This window comes from Macaca fascicularis, chromosome 4 (genome assembly GCF_037993035.2).
Source record: "Macaca fascicularis isolate 582-1 chromosome 4, T2T-MFA8v1.1".
In the NCBI taxonomy this organism is placed as follows: domain Eukaryota; kingdom Metazoa; phylum Chordata; class Mammalia; order Primates; family Cercopithecidae; genus Macaca; species Macaca fascicularis.
Genome location: NC_088378.1, coordinates 41,261,338 through 41,275,065, shown reverse-complemented (window position 1 = coordinate 41,275,065; position 13,728 = coordinate 41,261,338).

The window sequence follows — 13,728 nt, the reverse complement described above, 5'->3', positions numbered from 1 at the left end:
CTGAGGCAGGAGGATCATTTGAGCCCAGGACTTCAAGACCAGCCTGCACAAAATAGGGAGACTTCATCTCTAAAAAGATTTCTAAAAGTTAGCTGGGCATGGGGGTACGTGTCTGTAGTCCCAGGTACTTGGGAGGTTGAGGCAGAGGATTGGTTGAGCACAGGAGTTCAAGGCTGTAGCGAGCCATGATTGTGCCACTGCACTCCAGTCTGGGTGACAGAGGCAGATCCGTCACTAAAAATAATAACAATAACAATAATTTTTTTGTGCTAAAATATAATATTAAGCCAAAATAAGACAGAATTCAAAGTTAAATACACAGCACACTTAGCTATGTAAAATTTTTAAACATTTCATATAAAAAGTATTCGAAAGAAATAGCCAAAAATTATAATAATAGGTCTCTATAGGTGATGAGATTATGCTTACTGGTTTTCACGTTTTTCTCACACTTCCCTGTATGTTCTAGACTTTCCACATGAGAATAAATTGAAAACAGTATTAAAAAATACTTTAAAAAAAATCAATGTTCAGCAAAAGAATCTAAACACCAGATTACATAAAGATTCCAGATTCCACTTATATAAGGTACACAACAGGAAAAACCAAGCTCTGCTATTAGAAGTGAGGACAAGAGTTCCCTGTAGGCTAAAGAGAAAAGAATAGCAGGGAGTATAAGGAGGACTGGGGGCTGCTGGTTACTTAGATATACTCAGTTTTTGAAAATGAATAATTATATTCACGTATGTGCACTTTTCTGTATGTATATTACAATTCACTCAAAGTGATTTTAAGAAAAAGTATTATAGTTCTCGTCCCAGAAAGAGGCAGAAGTGGATATTTTAAGGATCCTAGAAGTTTCCTAAAACTATGCCCACAACTAACATTGCCCAATTAATTAATCTATTTTCTTGCTTGAGAACTTAATTCATTCCAACAGAGCAAGCAACCAAGTTTCTTTTTAAAAGTCCAGGACTTAACATACTAACCAGTCCTCCAGATTCGTACAGATCATACTAAATACCCATTAAAAGCATTGAAAGGTTGGCAACGAAATGCCTACTAAACAGGTGTACACATTAAAGAATTAGGCTATAGAGAGTGTGCCACTGCACTCCAGCCTGGGCAAAAAAAAAAAAAAAAAAAAAAAAAAAAGCTATAAATATGACTCATCTACATGTTTCTACTGGTGAAAAAACTCAAAAAACTCACTGCCACTTCCTTCCCGTCAAGGAAGTAAGGACACCTTTTATAGCCCTTTCTCACAGGTGGATGGATGGCTGGAGGAGAAAGAGGACCGTCAAGCAGAAAAGGAAAAGAAGAGTGATGAACCTCGGTGGGGTTCGTCCAGTTAAAGCCACATCTGAATATAAGTAAGAAAGGATTCCTAAAAAAATACATGCGTACCAGCTACTTATACAGAGGTAGTCAATTGAGGACATGGTATAGAAAGCAAACTGCAATGTTAAGAAATAAAAAATAAATTTTAACCAATAGGTATTTTTAACAAAAAGTTGTTAAAATGAGTAAGAGATGTGGCAAATGGAAAATATAATAGGAAGAATGTGTATTCAAAGAGAGAAGAGAAAATAAATACTTGGGTGTGCTTTCTTCCCTTCCTCCACTTCCTTGTTTTTACCATCAAGAAACACTGATTCCCCTCCTGAAAAGTCCCCAAGATATAAATGCTCGCTTCCTCAATCTTGAAGCAATGACTCATCTTTTTAGCACAGCTCTCCCCTTTCCTCTTCCCACGATTCAAAGTACCTTCAATTGAAAGCAGACCAGATTATTTGGCAACTTTAGAAGATAAGCTTTCTTTCAGGAGTCAGAGCCAAAAGGATTTCCCTGAGGAAAATACTAACAGGAAATGTGCACCAGTAGAAGGAGACTCAGAGACCCGGCCGAGTCCTGACTGCAGGACAGACCAACTCAGTCACCTGGCTTGGGACTTTGGGAAGATAAGTTCGTTGGTCTGCCCCTCTGTGACCACATCTACAAAATGATAATAAACAACACTGGTGTGCTGCCTACTGCTTACAGTTGTGGGAATCCAATAATGCAATGGTTGTTTAAAAGTACTCTCTACATTGTATAGCACACAATGATGAGTTCCTGTTACTATTTTTACATCAGAAGTCAGCATTGAGAGGTAGCCCATAGGCTCAGGTCAGCTGCAGGGTGAAAGATTAACAGAAAAATTAGATACAGTTCCGAGACCAGGGTCCCCCAGCTGGACACCTCTGATTTAAAACCAGGCTGTCTCCAAACCTTTTGCCGGGCATGGTGGCTCACGCCTGTAATCCCAGCACTTTGGGAGGCTGAGGCAGGCAGATGATCTCAGGGTTTGAGACCAGCCTAGGCAGTATGATGAAACCCCAGCTCTACAAAAAATAGAAAAATTAGCCGGGTGTGGTGGCGCATGCCTGTAGTTCCAGCTACTAGGGAAGCAGTGTGGAAGATTGCTTGAAGTCAGGAAATGGAGGTTGAAGTGAGACGAGATTGCACCACTGCACGCCAGTCTGGGAAAGAGTGAGATCACAAAAAATAACATAAAATAAAATAAAATAAAATAAAACACAACCAGGCTGTGACAAGTGTCACTCTCTACATGTAGCAGAAATTGATTCATGGGTAAAAATCAGAAGCTATACAGTGGCTTCTTTAACCATGGACATGGCAACAGAAAAACAATAAAACAATCGCTCCGTAGCCCATAGTGCTCTAGTTCCTGCTTCCTTTCCCAAGGCCCAACCTTTGGAGTCCCTGATATAAATTGAAATGCGAATGAATTAAAAACAATATCAAAAATACTTTTTAAAAGCATGGATGTTTAGTAAAAGAATCTAGATACAAAAAAGGGCATACGGTAAGATTCCGCTTATTTCTGCCCCCACAGCCTTCCAACAAATTTCAATTTTGGACTAAAACAATTTATAATTTCAAAGCCTCACAGTGGTGCAAAGGAGGGCCAGACAGAGGATCCGGAACCTAACACTTCCCGCTGCAGTCACTCCCAGTGTGAGGCACTGCAATGACCTGCCTACTGAGGAAGACTAGGCCAAAAAGAACAGACAGTGGAGCTGAGCTGAGAATGCTTTTAGGTTCAAATCCATGTGAGTGGACTCTTCTCTAAGTGGAAGATTTTGGAACTGAAATGGACTGGACATACCATCCATTTTTAAGAGTCAAAGATTTTGATTTAAAAATCAGTAAATCTGGTCCAGTTTGTAGGTTATGAAATGAGATAGACTAAAACTTTTAAAGGTGTTTTAAGAGTCTAGGCTTTCCTTGTCCACAATGATGACCACTAGCTACATGTGTCTTCTGAGCAGTTGAAATATGGCTAGCCTTCACGGTGTTGAACTGTAAGTGTTAAATACATACTGGATCTGGAAGACTTAGTACAAAAGATGAAAGTAAAACATTTCATTACTGTTTTAAAAATATCGATTATACATTGAATGATCATAATTTGAATATATTGAGTTAAATAAAATCTATGACCAAAATTATTTTCACCTACTTCTTTATACCTTTTATACTTATTTAATGTGGCTAATAGAAAGTGTAAAATGATATATGTGACTTGCATTAAAATCTGCTGGACTAGCACATGATGTCCTTCATGTTTGTCATTTTGTCCTCATACCTGTGGTCACTGTGTTGGCCTTGGGCTCCTCTGCTTGGTCACTGCAACAGCCTGCCGTCTGACTCACCAGACAGCCGAACACTAGCTGAGTCTCAGCTTTAGCCCCATGAAATAACCAAAGTTAAAGTCAGGAATGTCAAAGTAGAGTGGGCTTGTGTGTGAAGTGTGCTGGGATTCAGGGCCAGACGAAAGAGAATGAAAATGTGAGCAGATAATGCTGAGCAAAGAGAAATACTAGCCATGATTTATCCAGCACGTTCTCTGTCCCAGGCACTGAACAACTCATATGCCTTCACTGAACCCTCATATCTACTCTATTGAGATATTACTGTGAATCCCAATTTACAGATGAGGAAAGTGCGGCAAACAGAGATATAATAACTTACCCAATGTTCTAAAGCTATTAAATAATGGGGCTGGGATTTGAACCCAGTGAGTCTGGTTTCCCATACTTTTTTTTTTTTTTTCTTTTTAGAGATAGGGTCTCACTTTGTTGCCCAGGCTGGAGTGCAGTGGTGCTGTCATGGCTCACTGTAACCTTGAACTCCTGGCCTCAAAAAATCACCCCACCTCAACCTCCACAGTAGCTAGGACTACAGTTGCATGCCACCATATCTGGCTATTTTTTATTTTTTGTAGAGACGTTGTCTCTCTATGTTGCTCAGGCTGGTCTTAAACTCCTAGCCTGAAGTAAGCCTCCTGCCTTGGCCTCCCAAAGTGCTGGGAGTCACTGCACCCAGTCAGGCTTCTCATACTCTTAATTAACCCCTGCATTCCCTGACAAAGGGACTAGACATGTGCATTATCAGGAAAAGATATCCTTTCTCTTGGATGCTGCTGGGAACACACTAAACAATTTTGTTTCCCTGAACTCCACATTTTTGTCATGTTTCCATTCTAACTATTCCTTTTTGGTGTAGTTTTCTAAAACATACACTTATGTCCTCAGATGGGTCCCAGTTAAATTGTTCCTCCCTGCTTTGGCCTAAGGAATAGTGTTGCCCTCATTCTATCTTGATCTTAATAAGTAAGCTCTTATAGTCTTCTATCAGACTGCTGATACACTTAACCACAAATGACTAAGGAATAGGATGGAGGTACAATAACTGTGGCTGGCCAGTGCAGGAGCTAATAAAAGGCAAAGCCAGGAGAAGCACAAGCTGACCATGCTTAGATTTGTCACATGCAATTATTGGAATCGAAAGCTGTAAACACGCTTTTCAAAAATACAGTCATTGCTTATTAGTCGATAGGAAAATACACACTTTCTAAAAATGTCTGTTTTATTTTCTCTACCACTATTTGGTGGTTTCTAGGAGCCCAAAGTGAGAGTAGAAAGTGGTTTCAAGATTCACTTCAAAGGTCTCCTCCTACTCTAAAAAATTTTCTAACCACTCCCCACCACTTTGAGTAGAACTCTCTGCTCCCTGTGGCATTCTTGCCAGAGCTGGTCCAAACTTCCATTACAAGTCAAAGAAATAAAACTGTGATGCCCTTTTTAGTTTACAAATCTCTCCCTCTCTCTTTCTACCATTTGCTATTAGAGAATAAGCTCTCTTTAAATCACAGAGGAGCAGGGAGGTGATGTAGCAAATAATAACACAGCTAACACTTATCTAATAACACAGCTAACATTCATCTAATAACACAGCTAATGTTACTTGTCAGGCAGAGGACTACAGATTTTTCATAACTATCTCATTTCACCTTCACGAAGATCCTATGCGCTATACATTATTCTATCTCCACTTTACAAGTACGGAAACTGAGGCAGAGAGAAGACAAGTCCCTTGTCCTAGATCACATGATGAAGCATTGGTGGTGGGAGCCCTGAACGCAGGCAGTCCAGCCTCAGGGGCTTCAGGCTTGATCACAGTGCTGCACAGTCTCACTCACAAAATGCCTGACTGACCAAAGACTGTCTTGCTCACTCCTAACCAGCAACTAGGATTTCTGTGACAAAATGAACCCATTTCTCAGATGACACATTTCCATGCAGATACAATTATCCTCTATATAATTTGGAGTAGTAAGAAATTACATTTTCATTTTTGAATGATTTCCTGTCTGAAAAGACATATTATAAATTTTTCATTCACACAAACGGAGTGTATTTCAATTCTCTTTTTAAAGGTCTAGAAGTTAGCAAGTATACGTTCTTTGACCAAAGTATTGGTTGTTATAACTTGATGATATAGGGGAGAAGAGATTCTTTCCTCACCCATTGTTAGGTTCATGGCCAAGGCACCTATAACAAAAGACAGATTAACAAGAGAAGTGCATATAAATGTATTTAATGTAAGTGTTTTTTTATACTGAGTTTTGATAAAGAGTGGGCAGCCATGCAGAAGTGTGCTTGGAGGACAAAAGGCTGTGATCCCATGGTCATAAAATGAAGGGAATTTAGCAAGCATGCTTCTGAGCTACTTCTCTGTGTCCCTGTGTCATCAGAGATAAAAAAAAAATTCCTTCCTTCCTGATATAGAAAGTGCACTCTGTAATGTTGCCTTGTGACCTCCTTCAGACAAAGGCCCATGAATTTCTTTTTTTTTGAGATGGAGTCTAGCTCCCATCGCACAGGCTGAAATGTAGTGGTGGGATCTCGTCTCACTGCAACCTCTGCCTCCCAGGTTCAAGAGATTCTCCTTCCTCAGCCTCCTGAGTAGCTGGGATTACAGGTGTGCACCACTACACCTGGCTAATTTTTGTATTTTTAGTAGAGACGGGGTTTCACCATGTTGGCCAGGTTGGTCTTGAACTCCTGACCTCGGGTGATCCACTCACCTCGGCCTCCTAAAGTGCTAGGATTACAGGCATGAGCCACTGCACCCGGCCCCGAGGTTTCTTTTATAACCTGCTTCAGGGGAGAAGTGTGGGAAAAAGTCAGAGAGTCACCTTCTCAGTTCTGCTGTTTCTCCAAATGCCTGAGTACCATATTTTCAGGTAGCGTGTTCTAAATCCCATCATTGACAAATGCCTACATGTTAGAACCAAAAAGGTAACAAAAATCAAGCTGCAGAATGTAAGACAGTTGAGATGTAAGCGTGGTTCAACTGTGGAACTGTGGGCCATAGAGATAATATTTTTACATTTCTGAACAGTTAGGGTTTTCTGAGCCCATTTTACTGAATCTTGGAATCTGAGCTAAAAGGACAAGCCTGGCATTAACTTCGAAGTGATTAGTGAGAATGCCAGAGAAATTTACCTCCCCAAAGACACATGTATTTTCATTTCAAGGAAGAATTAAACATCCAGGACCATGGAGACATCTCCTGGGATGTAAAGCCAGAGACCCTAGTCTCATCTTTCCAGTGGGGAAATTTATTTACATTCCAAAAGCTAAGCGCCCAGAATCTTTCTTTCTGTTCCCAAGGAGAATGTGTTTACACCAGGGAACAAAGGATTTCTCGTCATTTCTCAGAGAGGGAGGGGAAAGTTGGCCCTTTCTTCTATATAAATGCCCAGATTCATTTTGTAGGGTGTCCTCACTTACAGTAGACACCATTACATATAGGATGACATGTGCAGCCTACATGTACATCTGGGTCTCATTGCATAGCTCCAGAGATAAGAGCTGGCTAAATAATTTGCTGTAAGTAAAAAAACAAAAACAAACAACAAAAAAAAACTGTTCCGCTCTAGAAATCTAGTATTGGCATTCAAGATAATCACATTAAATACAGATACTTAAAACTTAAGACTACATGCCCTGCCTAGAACCAATAAAAATGGAATTCTCTCTGCTGGCTGAACAAAACATATCTGTTGGCTGCTAGTTTGTGGTAACTATATAAGGTATGTCCTGCCTTTTGAAAAATGAGCCATCATACCATGATTTGAAAGGCACCCAAAAGACCTTTTTGCCCAGGGCAAAGTATCTTATTGTATCCTTTCTTGTCAAGACCTCCAGTGTCACCATTGGACACATTGGTTCTGCTAGTTAAGAACTGCTTGAATGCCAAAATATCCAGGAGTGTCCGCCCCAAAATGGTTATCAAATACTGATGTCAATAAATTAATTCGTTCAATTTGTTCATCTATCATTACCCAGAGTCATCTAAGAGCATCTGCTACGGAATACAGAACCATTGACCTAGATGTTGAGGAAAGATAAGGATGGAGAGACGCCTTCAGCTGAAGCCTTGTGAGCTAGGGAAGTTTTGGGTATTCTCCAAGTAGGAGGACTCTGGGCTTCTGAGAAGCAGCAAGAAGTCACTGGGCTTTGGTGTGTGGTGGAGGAAGTACGGAGACTGGAGGGGAAGATGCACTGAAAGAGGAAGTGTGAGGCTCTGAGGACAAACTGCATGCTTCTTTAGATTACTCAGTTCTTTTTAGCAACAGTTTTTTCAGCCTGGTATTTAGTGAGATATTGGGAAATGTTTTCTAAAAGAATAGGGTAACTGCCCTTTATGATACTGAAATGGCTAAAAATTTCATGGCTAGAAATACATTGTGCTTTTTTTTTTTTTTTTTTTTTTTTTTAAGATGGAGTCTTGCTCTGTCACCCAGGCTGGAGTGCAATGGCACAATCTCAGCTCACTGTAATCTCCGCCTCCAAAGTTCAAGCCATTCTCCTGCCTCAGTCTCCCAAGTAGCTGGGACCACAGGCGTGCACCACCACACCAAGCTAATTTTTGTATTTTTGGTAGCGACAGGGTTTCACCATGTTAGCCAGGCTGGTCTCGAACTCCTGACCTCGTGATCCACCCACTTCAGCCTCCCAAAGTGCTGGGATTACAGGCGTGAGCCACCACACCTGTTCCATTGCGCTCTTTTAGTTGCAAAAAACAGAGACATTTAGGTTACCTTTAGTGACAGGGATGTTTGTAAAGATGTGTGGGAATGTCAGAAGAGGAAAGCCTCACCAGTGAGCTAGTGCCCAGGCAGCACAGTGAGAGAGCACTGTTCGGGGCACATGGCAGTTCTGCTAAGTCTCTGGCTGCTGGGCCTCTTGTTCTCCCCTCAACAAGTGATCTTCTTTGCTTACTATTCTAGTCTTCTACATCCTGTACTTGAGTTTGTTGTTTCTTCTTTTCTCCTTTCTCCCTTCCACTCAGTCATCCTCTTCTCCATCATGGTTTACATTCCATGGTTTACATTCGCTGAAAGCGAATCTATTTAGGTTGGCCTGACACTGAGTTAAAAAAAAAAAAAAAAAAAACTGCACGATTAACAGCAAATTGAACTGATGGTGACTTAAAGCAATAGGGGTTTATTTTTTTCTCCCATAATAAGCCAAAGGCAGGTGGTCACAGACATTATTTCAGAAGCTCAATGCTGACGATGATTCAGGCTTTCCATCTTCCTGTTCTTCACTGGTAGCTGTTGACTTTTCATCTTCAATCTTGTTGCCTCATGGTTGCAAAATGCCAAGATCCAGCATTACTGGATCTACATTCAAGGCAAGAAGATTGGAAAAGGGCCAAAGCCAGCAAACTCTCCCATTGCATCTGCCCCTTCTATGAGAAAGGAAAAGTTCTCACAGAATGCTTTGCAAGCCTCTCCCCCATTATACCCCCAACGCCCACCACACATACACATACCTCACAGACTTCTGCTTGTGTTTTGCTGACCAAAACTATGTCACATCCCTACACTTAGCTGCCACAAAGGTTGGGAAAGGGAGTAATAAGCCTGTCCAGCCTCTACAGTAGGGAGGCAGCAAGGTAGAAGGGGACTGAGAAGAGCTGTTAGCAGTCAGCTAATGAGTAGTATCTGCCAGTCACCACATAGCATGTGGCATCTACCCTAGGCAGTGCTCTAAGACAAGCCATCTACTAGAATTCTTGATTGTCTATGGATAACCATCTTCAAGCCAGGGGTTGGTCTGATACAATCGGATGTCAGCATGAGAGCTAAGAAGAGGGTTGAGCGCAAGGCAAGAGGATAGTGCTTTGTTGAGTATCAATATGATATCCAAATATCTCTCTAAATTCTTATCAGTGACCCAATTATAGCTTAGCCAGCCATAAATTCAACTATCCCTGCTTCAGTCCCACACCTCTTTACAAGCTTGTTTTGTTCATCATATATTTATTTAATAAGTAGCCACAGACATTGGTTCGGCTGCTCAATGCTGACATTGATGATTCGGGATTATAATCATAATCATACTACTGATGATTCAGGATCATCAATACTCCACAAATATTAATGGAGTAATAGGCACTTGGCTAGGTGCTCGGGATCTGACAGTGAAGAAAACAAATTTATTTTTTAGAGAAAGAGACTACTGAAACAAAATTTTCTATGTGTGTATATACATATATTTATGTATGCACACACACATGCACACGGAGGCATTTCCTTAAATCTCAGATTAAGTCCCTGTTTATGCACCTATAATCCTGTTACTCTCCTTGGTAACAATTACTACAATTTCAGTAATTATTTGTGAAATATATATATGCATACATTTAACATATATAATGTATTCATATTTAATTCAAATTTAATAGATATATTAAATTTCCAGTAGAATCTCCAGATAATAATAAGTACTATGGAATAAACAAAGTTAACTAAGGGACAGTGTAAAGGCATGGGTAGAATGTGAGAGGGCAAGAGTATTGTCTATAATTTACAGACGAATCAGGGGAATTTAGAACTACACGCTACAACTACAAACTTTCATGCTGTCTCCTTTAAAAGGAAGCTGGCAGACATTTCTGCTTTGGAGAAAAGAGGAAGGAAATGCACTGTGCTCAGAACCAAAATGCACAGTTTGTGCTGCACACACAGGCTCTGTTCTCATTAGATCATATTTCTAGCTTCTTAAATTGTTTTATTTGGCCTGTGAACTTGAAAGGCATGTGAGTGTGGTCTTCAAAATGTAGCCTTGCTTCTGAGCAGCACTTCAGTATACCCTTGGCTTTAGAATTATCTAAGCTCCTCCCCAGTTTATTATCTTCATTTTAAAAACTAATCTGAGGCTCTAGTGGGGACCAACGTATACTTGGATATTCCCCAGCCATTAGGCACTGGAAATTTATCAAGGAAAGCTGGCGCCGCTCATCTGTTTCTGTGTTAGCTGTATGAGATTTTTATATTGGATTCAAAAATACAGTTTATTGCTCTTCTTCCTACCTCTCTTATTAGTCTGTGGTCATCTCCATCTTTTAACTTTATTCAGGCTAATTTTACCTTATCCTTCAGGTCATAACAAAATGAAAACTTCCTTAAAAAACAATTTCCCTAAATCCAGACACAGTGGCTCACACCTGTAATCCCAGCATTTTGGGAGCCTGAGGCAGGAGAATCATTTGAGCCCAGGAGTTTGAGACCAGCCTGAGCAACACAGCAAGACCCCAGCTCTATAAAAAATTTAAAAACTAGCCAGAATAAGGTCAGGCAAGGTGGCTCATGCCTGTAATCCCAGCACTTTGGGAGGTCAAGGTGGGTGGATTGCTTGAGCTCAGGAGTTTGAGATCAGCCTGGGCAACATGGTGAAACCCCATCTCTACAAAATACCCAAAAAAAACCCTGTGGTCCCAGCTATTTGGGAGGCTGAGGTAGAAGGATGGCTTGAGCCAGAGAGGTGGAGGTTGCAGTCAGCTTAGATTGTGCCACTGTACCCCAGCCTAGGCGATACAGCCAGACTCTGTCTCAAAAAAAAAAAAAATTAGCCAGGTGTGGTGGGGTACACCTATAGTCTCAGCTATTTGGGAGGCTGAGGCAAGAGGATCATTTGAGCCCAGGAGTTTGAGGCTGCAGTAAGCTATGATCATGCCTCTGCACTGCAGCCTAGGTGACCGAGTGAGACCCTGTCTCAAAAGAAAGAAAAAGAATTTCCTTAAAATGTAGACTAAGTTAAATTCTTGGTTATGCTCCTTTAATCTCTTCCCATTGCTCTCCTTGGGAATGATGATCATGATTTCAGTACTTATGTAATTCCTTGTTTAACAGCTATCTCCCTCAGTAGGCAGTAAGCTCCATGAGGGCAGGGGCCATGTCTGTCTTGCTCAGGTCTTTATCTCAGTGTTTCACCATGTCGGTCACACACAGTATCACTTGATAATATTCACCCAATTAATAAATATATTTAGTCTCCAAATGACTAACTAGCACAGTCTTCAGAAGGATAGGTAGGGTGGTGGGTGCTGTGATTGTGAAACTTGCCCAGATCCCTCTCAGGAACAGACGACTCGGTTCTGTCCCCTTCCTGATGCTAGGGGTGCTGCTAGTAGACACACTCAGCCATCAGCCTTCCTCTGGGGAATGCCTCCATGAAAGAAATGGACAGAGCCCAAATCATGTGCCATTTCAGGGACAGTTGGTATTCAATGACTAATCAGTGTTGGGCTTTAAGGCCCAGCCCCTCATACCAACTCAACACACCTTTACAAGGCCATCCCAACTCCAGAGAGCCCCTTGGGAGTCTTTATTGGGATGGCATCACAGATCAACTGCTTCCTAGGCTCTGCTTCCTCCACCTCCCCTTCACAGAGGTTTATTCCAATAGTACTCCCTAATCAATGTCTTATACCTTAATCTCGACCTCAGAGTTTACTGCCAGGGTAACCCAGTGTGTGACAAGTACTACAAAAATGTTTACAAGCTGGATACCATATTTTGTTCTACTCCATAAACGCCTAAACAGTAAAGATCAGTTATTTATCCTTGCATCCTTACAACGACTAGAAGTCGTCTTTCATATAGTGGACATCAGAAACACATCAAAGAAAATATTCTCCCTAAACTTAGTCTAGATTGAGCTAAATTCTTCTGATTCAAAATGTGGTCCTATCGAAAGGGGCACTGGCATCCCCGGTGTATTTTGTCCGAAATACAAAATCTCTTGAGAGATTTGGAACCTGAATTGGAACTACTGAATCCAAATCTGCATTTTATCAAGATCCGCAGAAGGTTCACATGTACGTTGAAGTTTGAGAAGTACTGAGCTAAGGGATTTAGTAATACAAGTAAAATGATCAGGCTGATAATCCCTTAAGGATTTTCCGTCTTTAAAAATGTTCCTTAACACTAGTAATCATGCACTCTTTCACTCAACAAATATTGAGTGCCAAGTAAAGATGTCAGCTCTACGGAGCTTACATTTCAGGAGAAAACAAATATCAAGGTGTACATTATAGTGTACAGCAAGGTGAAAAGTGCCATGAAGAAACAGTAGAGGGGAAGTAAGGAGGAGAGGGTGTGTCGCAATTTAAAATTTTTACAAAAGGTCATGATACTCAGAATTGAAGCCCGTGAGATCATTAGACATATGCATGTTTGAGCACAAGCGCTGAATGATTTAGCAACGTGACTGCAGTGGAATGGGAGAGATGCAAAATAACAGACAAACCCAGAGAGGTAAGAGAGCAGACCTCTTCATGAGAGGCTGCCTAATAAACTGATTTGACACTGAATTGCTGAGAAGGTAATGCAAATAGTTTTTTTCTCCAAGAACAAAGTAGTTCTTGGCCAAGCCGATTTGATTTGGGCTGTAGGAACCTGCACAAACCACTTCACTAGCTAAGTCTTAGGTTCCCCAAATGAAAAAGCAGGGACTGGAAATGGCTTTTGAAGTCTCTTTCTTTTTTTTTTTTTTTTTTTTTTTTTTTTTTTTTGAGACGGAGTCTCGCTCTGTCACCCAGGCTGGAGTGCAGTGGCCGGATCTCAGCTCACTGCAAGCTCCGCCTCCCGGGTTCACGCCATTCTCCTGCCTCAGCCTCCCGAGTAGCTGGGACTACAGGCGCCCGCCACCTCGCCCGGCTAGTTTTTTGTATTTTTTAGTAGAGACGGGGTTTCACCGTGTTAACCAGGATGGTCTCGATCTCCTGACCTCGTGATCCGCCCGTCTCGGCCTCCCAAAGTGCTGGGATTACAGGTTTGAGCCACCGCGCCCGGCCTGAAGTCTCTTTCTTTTCTAAAAATGTCAGGCTCCAAGACACCCAGGTGAAGTCTAAGAGTTAGTAAAACAAGGATTGTGGCTCGGCTGTGGCCTAATGCAAACTTTCGCAACCCCAGGATACTGAAAAAAACTGGAAGAAGAATTGCAGAATGAGGTGCCAGGCTGAAAGACCTTAACCTTTGCACTCAAGTTCCTCCCACACCGAGAAACCCAGGTCCCGACC